Raw genomic sequence first — 9723 nt, 5'->3', positions numbered from 1 at the left:
TGGAGGCCGTTCTGACTTCGTTTGACTTCGCAGCGGTTCTGGCGGCTCCCCAGGTTCCCGGGTTCTGCACAACGCGGCTATTACAGTGCATCGAGAAGTTCAGTCCTTGCCCCGCATCCCGCAGGGAAATCTAATTTTAAAAGCCCAAAAATGTTATGAGCGTTAAAATCTAAAATATGAAGGTGTTTAAAGTGATGTTTGTGAACAAAGGGAGAACAAGTATACTTTGATGGGGCTGAGCGGTGAGACTCGGAAACTTGAGGTCGTATTTTCCTCTTAGTCCATTTACTCTCTGCAAAAGGAGAATGCATCACTCGCCTCGTTGCCCGTCACCCAGGGAGGCTCTCTGTACGCGTTTACCGAGTTGGAGGTGCCTCTTCCACGTGGTTGGGGGTCAAAGACCCAAATCACTGCCATGTCCCTGACCTGGGCAAGTCATCTCATCCCTCAGCCTCTCAGGATGGGCCTAGGAGAACCCGCCTCATGGGGTGGTTGTGGGGATGGAAGGAGAGAAACCTGTAAGTGCCTGGGACATAGTAGGTGCATACATGATTGTGGGGTGGATGGGAGATCGGAAGCTTATCTGGACAGATTTGGTTTATCATCACTGTCATTGGTTGGCCGAAGGTACCCCATGTTGTCACTCTTTTGGGGCCCCTGGGATCTCTGATGGCTGATGCTGAAGGGAAGAGCAGCCTCTCAGCAAAGGTGCCTTCGTGAAAGTTCCACATTCTCTCCAGACGCCTAGAACATTCCACCTCTCTGCTACTCTCCATCTCAGGGCGGCCGCCAACCTTGTGCTGGGGAATAAATACACACTCTATGAACGACTGATGGTTTCAGCCGCAAATCCAGAGTAAATGCAAGTTGTCTGAAATGTTCTTTCCTTGGAATTCATTCCTGGTGTTACAGCAAAGGTCTGTTTCTCCTTCATTCTCCGTAACTGCTTTTCTTCTTTGGTGACATCACGTGAGTCTGTCTCAGACACCCCAGGTCCAGTGAGCAAAAAATCTCTTTCTGATCTTCTGCCTGCCTCTTGCCAGCTCCCCTCCAGGTCAACCTGTTCACCATGAGTGACCCCGTTAATCCCATAAGGGGCCCCACTCAGTGCGTCACCCTCCTGAGGCAGCTCCACTTAGCTAAGACACAGACACACATCGGAGCAGCCTCTGAAGCCTCGGTTCCTTCATTTTGCAAGGTGGGTAATGACAGAGCAGGGGCATCGCCAACTTGGAGAAGCGCCGCCATTTTAAAGTTCCCCTTGATCAAAAACTGCCTAAATCCAACCCAAAGGGCATCAACCTAAGGGCTAATGTCAAAATGACCATAAACCACAAATGACATCTCCAATCAGAAACATTCCAGCCCTAAGATAAACGGCTCCCCTCCTCCACCAGAAACATGCAACCCCATAAGCCCTCTTGGTGACTCCAACAGATGCTCATATTGAGAACTGCTTTTCCTAGCTAATGCCAGAACCCACCTTTATCTACTCTGTTGGGCCATTTTACTGTTTCTCAAGCTCTTCGGGAACGTTCCCACCTCAGGGTCTTTGTACGCACTGTTCCCAATGAAGCTGTATGATTTTCCTTCATGATCTTCGGATCTCAGCTCAGATGTCATGCCTTCGGGGAGCCCTCCCAAACACACAATTTAAGCATTGCCCCCAATCTGTCAGTCTCAATCTCCTTGACTTATTTTACTTTCTTTGTAGCGTTCACTACTGCCAGAGATTACACAGTCTGTCCCTCTGTATCCGTGGGACATTTGTAACCACGGATATAAAAATCCAGGGCTACTCAAGTTCCCTATGTAAAATGGTGTAATATTTGTATAAAACCTACACACATCCTCCTGTATACTTTAAGTCACCTCTAGATTACTTCCAGTAACTAATAAAATGGAAATATTGGTATACTGTATTTTATTTGTATTATTTTTATTGTTGTTGTTGTTGTTTTTCTTTTCCCCAAATGTTTGCAATGTGCAGTTGGTTGAATCCAGAGATGTGGAACCCGTGGATGCAGAGGGCCACCTATATTCCATATTTATTAGTTTATTTGTATGGTATCTGTCGCCCTCCACCAGAAGGTAATCTTCATGAGAACCAACACTTGGTCTCTTTTGTTCACCCAGTATCTAGGGCAGTCCGCAGCATGGTGAGGCACCCGGTAAATACTTTTGAATGAATGAATGACTCTCATAGACTTTACCCTTCCGGTTGTGTATTCATTCATTCAATAAGCACCATCTCTTGAATACCAATTTTTGGGCAGGCAATGGGCTTACTGCTGGGAGGTGTGCAATGACCATTCATATGGGGTGACCTGATCCTGGGTCCTCTCCCACCCCCAGCCTGCACCCCTAGTTATACCCATATGTTCTGTGGAAGAGGAAGGGTTAACAGTCCTGCTTTCCAAAGCCAGGGACTAGACTGTTGGGGTTGATTACTGGGGCTTTGGGTAAGAGGGGAGTGGAGGGGCAGCTGCTGACAAGTTGTTCCCAGGAATTGTTCAATCATCCCGGGGCTGAACACGTCCAGACATCCCTGAAGAGCAGCATGCAGATGAGCCGCGGCTCCCTGCCGGGGACGGCAACAACCTTCCACACACAGCGCCAGGGCTGATCATCCCCACTGCAGGGCCCAAGCCCCTTCACCACTGTGCCGTGACAGCCAGGGGGTTCTTCTGCCTGGGCCCCGTCACAGCCCTGTCATTCATAGGGTGTAGTAGCAGAATTGTTGGATGCAATCCAACAGTTGAGTAAATAGGAGGTTTAGGGGAAATTAAATAATTGAGAGTTATTCTGCCTGAATTCTCAAGAAGAATATCTTTCACACATTAAAGCAGATTTGCTCAAATGTCCTCATGTCAGAGGCAATGCCAAAAAGAGAGTGCTAGTAGATTTGTAGAAATTTTATATATATAGAGATCAGGGTTTCCCTACCTCGGCACTATTGACATTTAGGGGTGAAGTGTTCTTAGTTATGGGGGCTGTCCTGAGCAATATAGATGTTTGACAGCATCTCTGTCCTCTGCCCACTAGATGCCAGAGCAAGCTCCCTTGCTGAGACCACCAAAATTGTCTGGACATTGCCAAATGTCCCCTGGGGGGCAAAATCTTCCATGGATGAGAAGCACTGATTTAGATGTATGAACCCACTGAATAAAGGATATTGATTTTGCACTTGAAATCTGCAAGACCATGGGAATCGGGCTTCCTGGGCTTGAATCCTTGTCTTGCCACCTCTCCTCTGTGTCTCAGTCTTCTCCCATCTGCTCCGGTAGGCGCTTTGAGGCTTAGAAGAGTCGCCACATGCAAGGGGTCCCCAGCACGCCTGACATGTGGTGAGACTCAGGGAACAGCCACTGCGGTGGCCATGACTCCCTGGAGGGGCATTTATAATGCGGTGGTGCAGTTCTGTTTTACAGTTTCCTATAATGCACTGTCGCATCTGGTGCACTGCCTTCACTTGGTAATGACCTTTGCTGTTCTTTTTTCCACTGTTCACGTGGGCCTGGTTGTTTATGTCTTCGCTGATGCAGTGCTTGGCGGTGGCCATCTCAATAAAGGGCAGAGGAAATGGGACTGACTCACCTTCTGTGCGCCCGGAATGCAAAGTGGAGGCCTGAGCTGTGGCCTCGGCGGGGCACGGAGGCCGCGATGTCCTGATTCTGTCAGCAGGGGGCAGCAGCAGCCGGGAAAATACCTGCTGCAGGAGGGCGGGAGGGCTGCCTCCTTTTGATTTACTTTGCTGCCGCCTTTATTTAAAGTTGAGCAAATCATCCCTCCAGGGCCACCCGGAGGCCCCCTTTCACAGCCAGAGATACCCCATCTGCAGAAGCCAAGAGCTGCTTTTCCAGAACGTGCCACGTTAATGCATCTCTGTCCATTTGCTAGCCAACTGAGAATGAAAGGCTGAGACATCCGATGGGCGCCTCCCTTTGAGGCACGGTGCTTTGATTTACATCCCAGAGCCCAGAGCTCCTGAGTTCTGCTGGAGGGTTCTTCTCGCACCTGCCGCCGTCCCTCACTGCCCACTTTCCACACTCCACGCATAAAGCCTGTGTGGTTATGTTCAAGGAGGGCCAAGGGATTCCGGGTGCCTCAGGCTGGAGCTATGTCAAATTCTGCTAGAGGCAAAGTTGCGTGGGTCCCTGACTCTCTACCCTTTTATTCCCTTCCCCAGTCCCCACTCCATATAACATCCTGTAGCTGCACGACAGAGTGCCCTTCCCAGACCAGCCCTCCCCCGGCTGCTGCACCCACCACGCTCAGGGCCCATCTTAGTTAATTCCTCACCTCATGCCCGTGGAAACCTAACAGCCCAGTTTCATTCTCGCATCATGCCCTGGAATGCGCTGTAGACACCCTGGGTTCCATTTTCCACCCAGTGGCCAGCATCGTCTTTTAAAAATCTTAATTTAGGATAGGTAATCTCACCCCAAGGCCTAACATTTAAAAGAGAAAATCTACAGAGAACGTCCTCTCCGTCCCGCCCCTGACAGTTGCTTGTGTACCCTTTCGGAGAGATTTTACGTATATCCCAGCACAAAAGTGCATACACATTGTTATTATTATTTTTGTTTTATTTATTTATTTATTTATTTTTTTGAGACGGAGTCTTGCTCTGTTTCCCAGGCTGCAGTGCAGTGGCGCCTCTCGGCTCACTGCGACTCCCTCTCCCGGTTCAAGCAATTCCCCTGCCTCAGCCTCCCAAGTAGCTGGGACTACAGGTGTCCTCCACCACCTCTGGCTAATTTTTTGTATTTTTAGTAGAGACGGGGTTTCACCGTGTTAACCAGAATGGTCTCGATCTCCTGACTGCAGGTGATCCACCAGCCTCGGCCTCCCAAAGTGCTGGGATTACAGGTGTGAACCACCGCACCTGGCCGCATACACATTCTCATTCTTTCTCTCCTTCTTCCCTCTGCAAATAGAAGCCAGCACCCACACTCCAGCATTTTGCTTTTCCATCTAATGTGCTTTGGAGTGGCCCCATGTCTGTACTCAAAGTGCCCCTCGGTCTTTTGTGTGGCTGAGCCCCATTCCACTGTAAAAAGTGATGCTTCTAAATATCATCACATTTCCACTGAAAGTCCCCCAAAGGCTTCCCACTGTGCTTGGGGGAAAGTCCATCTTCCCCACGGAGCTGTCAGGCCTGGTGAGAGGGCAGCACCTCCTCCCTGGCCGGTTTCATCTTCCCAGCAGCCGGCTCTCTGCATCCTCATGCTCAACTTGCTTGTTCTGCTTCAGGGCCTTCGCCCTGCTACCCTCACTAATCTAGTTAACTCCTGTATGCCTTTCTCAGCTCAAACATCATTTGCCCTCCACATCCTGTGCACTCTGGACACCAGTGGCAGTCACCACCACTTGCCATTACTGGCTGGGCACACCATGCAGGCTCTAGAGCCAGCCAGACCCCTGGGGTTCAAATCCCAGCTCCACCGCTTCCTTATTGTGTGACCTTGGGCAGCTGACTACACTTCTCTGTCCCTGTTTCCTCCCATGTGGAATGGGAGCATGAATAGATCCCTGGTCCTCGGGTTTTGTAGTGGGGATTAAATGACTGGCCAGAGCAAGCCTCTTCTACCAACTGGTGCAAATCTTTGAGGGAGGACCATGTCTCCTTGGCAGCCGTCATATCCCAGTGCCTGGTTAATAGTAGGAATTCTGTAAATATAAGTCAGAAAGACTGCACTTTAGTGTGAGTCTCTGTAGGAATCATTGTCTTAACCCACTAGTTCTCAAACTGAGCTGCTCGTGTTACTAGTTAATAACACGGTGATAACAGCCAGGCCGGGTGCAGTGGCTCATGCCTATAATCCCAGCACTTTGGGAGGCTGACGTGGGTGGATCACCTGAGGTCAGGAGTTCGAGACCAGCCTGACCAATAGAGTGAAACCCCGTCTCTACTAAAAATACAAAAATTTGCTGGGTGTGGTGGCAGGCGCCTGTAGTCCCAGCTACTCGGGAGGCTGAGGCAGGAGAATCACTTGAACCCAGGAGGTGGAGGTTGCAGTGAGCTGAGATCGCGCCACTGTACTCCTCCTGCCTGGGTGACAAGTGAGACTGTATAAAAAAAAAAAAAAAATCACTCATAGCTGGGTGGTCAAGTCCAATGCTGGGCTTTAGGACAGGGGACACTTTGCACTTACTATGTGGCAGGCCTGGAATAAGCACTTAAGCCTCATGGTAACTGCATGAAGTGGGGACTATCATTATGCCCATTCTACAGATAAGGAAACTGAGACGCAGGGAAGTTTAGCAATATACCAGCCATGAACCCACCTTCTTAGCCACTGGCAGCACTATCTCTGATGGAACGTCTCTGCAGAGGTGGCACAGCCTCTCCTTCCTCCTGCCATTCCTTTGCCTTGTTTGGAGATCCCTCTTCTCCTGCTTCTCTTCCTGCTCCTCCCCGCTCCGCTGGGCTTTCTCCCATACCTTGGAGGCTTCTTTGCTCCCCATTCCTGAAGTGGCTCCCCTAGGGCTCATCCTGACCCTTTCTTCCCTCCAGGGGCTTCCTGGTAAGCACTTTCTCTGTGACTTGACAGAGAGCAGGCCACTTGATATGGCTGGGCTTGGGACAGTAATACCTGTAACCTCCCTCTTCTTTGAAGAGTTACCACAAGGGTCAAAACTGACACCACAAAGTGCCTGAGACATGCTTTGCAAGCTGTTAAATGCTGGACAAAGGTAACAGCTGTCACGGCTACCATGATCAGCTGCGTTCAGAGGTTGGTTCCCTCATCGTCTCCTCCAAATATTTTTGGCACAAGTTGTCAGCACCCAAATGTGGCATCTGGGAGCTGGAATTCAGCAGCCTTCTAACAGGTTGTGAAAATATCCATTAGATGTTCAGGCTACAAAGCTGGAGGAGGAGGGGGGGCCTTTCTCCAATGGAACTGCAGGGGAAACACAGGTTGGCCGAGAGAAGAGCGTTATCTGACTGGGCCAGTGGGGCAGGACTCCAGGCTGCCTTCTGAGCCTCTTGGAGCTGTAAACAGGCGTGATTGTTTTGGCAGGAGGCATCCCACTGTCAAAGAGGACGCTGATGAGATGCAAAGCAACCCAGACCCTTTCAACTTCTTCCACCCAAGGGTGGTGTGCCCAGTGGTATGAGCACCCGGTAGAGGGACAGGAGGACAGACATTTAAGTCAACAGATCTGAGTTTAAAGTCTAAGCAAAAATCATGTCTGTGGCCCACTCTCAGTATCCCCATCTCGCTTGCTGGGAAAGATTTTGAACATCCTACCAACTTAATCATTGTTGGGGAAAACACAGTTTTGGGATATGCCGAGCTGGAGAGTGGGTTCTGAATTGTGTAAAATACTCCCCGACTGCTGGACTTCACCTGGTTTGGTAACTCTTACTTGGGCTCCATCCATTTTCCGGAGGAGGAAACTGAGGCTCAGCTAAATGCACCAGATGACATGTGGACATGAAATAGCTAATAAGAAGGACTGAGACGAGAACTGAAATCTTCTCTCTCCAAACCTGACCCCCTTGGCTTACTGGCTGGGTGACCTCGGGAGAGCTCGTGAACTTCTCTGAGCTTCTGTTTCCTTATCTGTAAAGTGGGGCCGATGTTAAGACCTATCCCGGAGAGCTGTGAGGGTTAAATGGGATTCTACATGGAAACCACTTGGTCCAGCCGAAGAGTAAACACTGGGTAACGCTCCCCGTTATTACTACTTTAGGGCACACAGTTGTTATATAAATAGAGGAGTGGATGAATAAATAAAAACACTCTTATCTCTACCAGGGACTGGAAGCTTTCTTTGTAAAAAGCCCATGAAGTGTAGGCAATTTCCTTTTGATGACAATGAAATGCCCACTGAAGCAGTTTATGGTGGCAGAAGAATTGGGCCTGGCTTCCTCTGTGATTCACATTCTTGAAGATCTTTCCAAATGCAGAGAAAGGGCTGGCCCCAGATCATCTGAGATGGTCTCTCTGGTGATGCTGACAAGGTGACGTTTTGGATGATTATGCAAGAAACCTTCCAAGAACTGACCCTCTGCTCCAGCAAAAAGCTTTGAATTTTGCAAAACTGTCGGAGCATAGCAATTTCTCATCTGGCGCTGACTCACCCGGTGAGATTTGCAGGCATCCCAGAATTGTCTCTGAAACACTCTGCCCAGCCCATTGCCCTCTGCTCACTCCTCGAGAATGAACAGATGTGAGCGCGAGAGGAGAGGGTGACAAGTGGCCCGAGACCTGGAGAAGCCGGGGTGGTAAGAGCGGGGCGCAGGCTTCTTGTTGGAGCGAATCCAAGGCGGCCCCGCAGGCTCCCTGCTGAATACAGAGAGCATCAGAGCACACTCTGTTTCCACAGCACGATGTTCAAGGGCCTGGTCCCCTTCCACATTCGCTCTGGGCTGCGGAGAGCTGGCTGCTTTCTAGTTTGTGTCCCTGAATACTGCACGTGCATCGGGACTGGGGTGCAAATAACCCCACAGGATAGACCAGTTTAGCTAGGGCTCTGGGATTACATAAACCACATATAATCCCCAACTCCAACACTGCTTTGGTGGGGCTTCCCCAGTAGCTGACCTACAGCAAGGACTAGAGTACAAGTGGTTTATTGTGAAGTGACTCCCAAAGCACCTCCAGGGGAGTGGACAAGTGAGAGAGGGAGAAGGAGGAAGGCGGAAGGGGGAACTAATGAACCCACCACCACCACCTGTGGTTTACAGAGGTTCAGGCCTGCCCGGGCTCGGGAGACTGCCTGGAGCTGACCTCAGATCATCCTGGTAGAGGGGAGGAAGATGGTGTGTTCTGATCCAGCTCACTGTTCTGTGTTTGTCGAGGGCTGCATGGGGCTCTGCTCCCGGGCACTTCTGCCTTGGCCTGTGCAGGGGCTGAGTGGGCTCCCACAGCCCTTGGACAAGAGGCTTAGGTCTTCAGGGCGAGGGGGATGGGGGTGCAGGCCCCCCAGTATCTGGGATACGAGATCCATCACCCAAGCTTGCATGGAAAGTATGCTCAATGGAGAAAGTGCTCAAGGCATGAGGCGATTACTATTACAGTCTGCTGCTCATGTGTCTGGAAGGGCCTCTTGGTGCTGACTAAAATAACACAGAGTAGCAGCAACAAAAGGGAGACAGTGGGGAACAGAGACCAGCCCTGAGAGGGAGGTGTGATTATGACCTGTAAGAGTTAAAGAAAGAGGAAAGAAACATGAAAAGTGGCTCAACAGTTAAATGCAAGTTTATTTTGGAGGATGAACCTTAGAGGGGCTTCTGGCCGATTTTGGTCAGGAGCACTCTCTCTTACACAAACTAAGAGTATTTAAGAGTGTTAAGGGTTTAAGAGCAAGAGCATTGTGGAACTTTCCAGAGAGATAGTAAACACTTATATGGTGAATTCTGTTCCCCTTCACTTCATGGACCCAAGGGCCTTCTATACATTTCTGTGACTGAAAGTCAGTTGAATGACTGAGAGTCACTAGGTTTAAGGTGGTCAGAGAATTTTGGAGCCATGGGGGCTCCTGAGCAATTTGAGTTCTCCCATCTCTGAGCAGCTCTAATAGCCACAGCTGGCCTATGTTGAGCACAGACTTAATGCTGACCTTTCTTTTTTCTTTCTTTCTCTCTTTCTTTTCTTTTCTGTTTTTCTTTTTCTTTTTCTTTTTTTCTTTTTTTTGAGACAGAGTTTCACTCTTGTTGCCCAGGCTGGAGTGCAATGGCGTGATCTTGGCTCACTGCAACCTCCGCCT

This window comes from Colobus angolensis, unplaced genomic scaffold (assembly GCF_000951035.1).
Source record: "Colobus angolensis palliatus isolate OR3802 unplaced genomic scaffold, Cang.pa_1.0 Scaffold65, whole genome shotgun sequence".
In the NCBI taxonomy this organism is placed as follows: Eukaryota; Metazoa; Chordata; class Mammalia; order Primates; family Cercopithecidae; genus Colobus; species Colobus angolensis.
This window is presented reverse-complemented; position numbering follows the sequence as displayed.